Source organism: Schistocerca piceifrons, chromosome 1, assembly GCF_021461385.2.
Source record: "Schistocerca piceifrons isolate TAMUIC-IGC-003096 chromosome 1, iqSchPice1.1, whole genome shotgun sequence".
Taxonomy (NCBI): Eukaryota; Metazoa; Arthropoda; class Insecta; order Orthoptera; family Acrididae; genus Schistocerca; species Schistocerca piceifrons.
Window position 1 is genome coordinate 1,085,752,929 of NC_060138.1, and position 1,145 is coordinate 1,085,754,073.

A 1,145-nucleotide genomic window follows, 5' to 3' on the forward strand; every position below is an offset into this window, starting at 1 on the left:
GGAATTTACCCATCAACAAATATCCAGGAGCGACTACTGCACCTAGACATTGAATTTAAAGTTGTACGTGAAACAAACATCTGCAGAGTACCCAGAATGAGATTTTCACTTTGCAGCGGAGTGTGCGCTGATATGAAACTTCCTGGCAGATTAAAACTGTGTGCCGGACCGAGACTCGAACTCGGGACCTTTGCCTTTGGAAGGTAGGAGACGAGGTACTGGCAGAAGTAAAGCTGTGAGCACGGGGCGTGAGTCGTGCTTGGGTAGCTCAGTTGGTAGAGCACTTGCCCTCGAAAGGCAAAGGTCCCGAGTTCGAGTCTCGGTCCGGCACACAGTTTTAATCTGCCAGGAAGTTTCATCTGCAGAGTAGTCTATGCACTCATGACGGTTGATCCGAAAGCGATCGTATTCAAGATGGCGACGCAATGGAAAGTCTGACATCCATACAATAAGAGAAAAAGTTTACGAAGGCAAAAAATGAGAAATTACCAAACGTGTAATGAGAAAGGATAAAATTTGTGTTACAAAAATTTCTAGCATGGCACTGAGATATTCATTGGAGGCTGATTTTCCCACACTAGGCTCAGGGTTTCAGCCTATGTGTAATATCGTGCCTAATATATGTCAGACGCTTGCGTGGGGTCTTCTTTACCTAACAGGATAAAAATGAAGAAAGGCAAAAGAAAAAAGGTAAGAAGGGGTGGGGAAGGAAGAAGAGGACGCAGAAGCCAAAGGATTTTACGAGCGTGAAATGAGACTGGACGCCAAGAGAGCCAGCGCAAGCAAAGCTGAAATGTTCAAATGTGTGTGAAATCGTGTGGGACTTAACTGCTAAGGTCATCAGTCCCTAAGCTTACACACTACTTAACCTAAATTATCCTAAGGGCAAACACACACACCCACTCCCGAGGGAGGACTCGAACCTCCGCCGGGACCAGCCGCACAGTCCACGACTGCAGCGCCTGAGACCGCTCGGCTAATTCCGCGCGGCAATATCGATAATACAACAGCGAAATGGAAACGCGTTTTTGTTGAAACCAGTGTGCCTATGGACAGTGTGTTTTTCCCTGTTTTGAATAGTGGCATATGCAAAGCAATTAATGAAATACGCACGTCCTGCTTCATTGTAAAGTTGTGTTGATGTC

The 1,145-nt window shown here is 46.1% G+C and overlaps 1 non-coding gene across 1 annotated transcript; it reads left to right on the top strand.

Moving 5' to 3' along the window:
• Positions 1-256: 256 nt before the first annotated feature.
• Trnas-cga lies at positions 257-331 on the top strand. The gene has a single exon. It is a non-coding gene; the product is annotated as a tRNA-Ser (tRNA).
• The last annotated feature ends 814 nt before the right edge of the window (positions 332-1,145 follow it).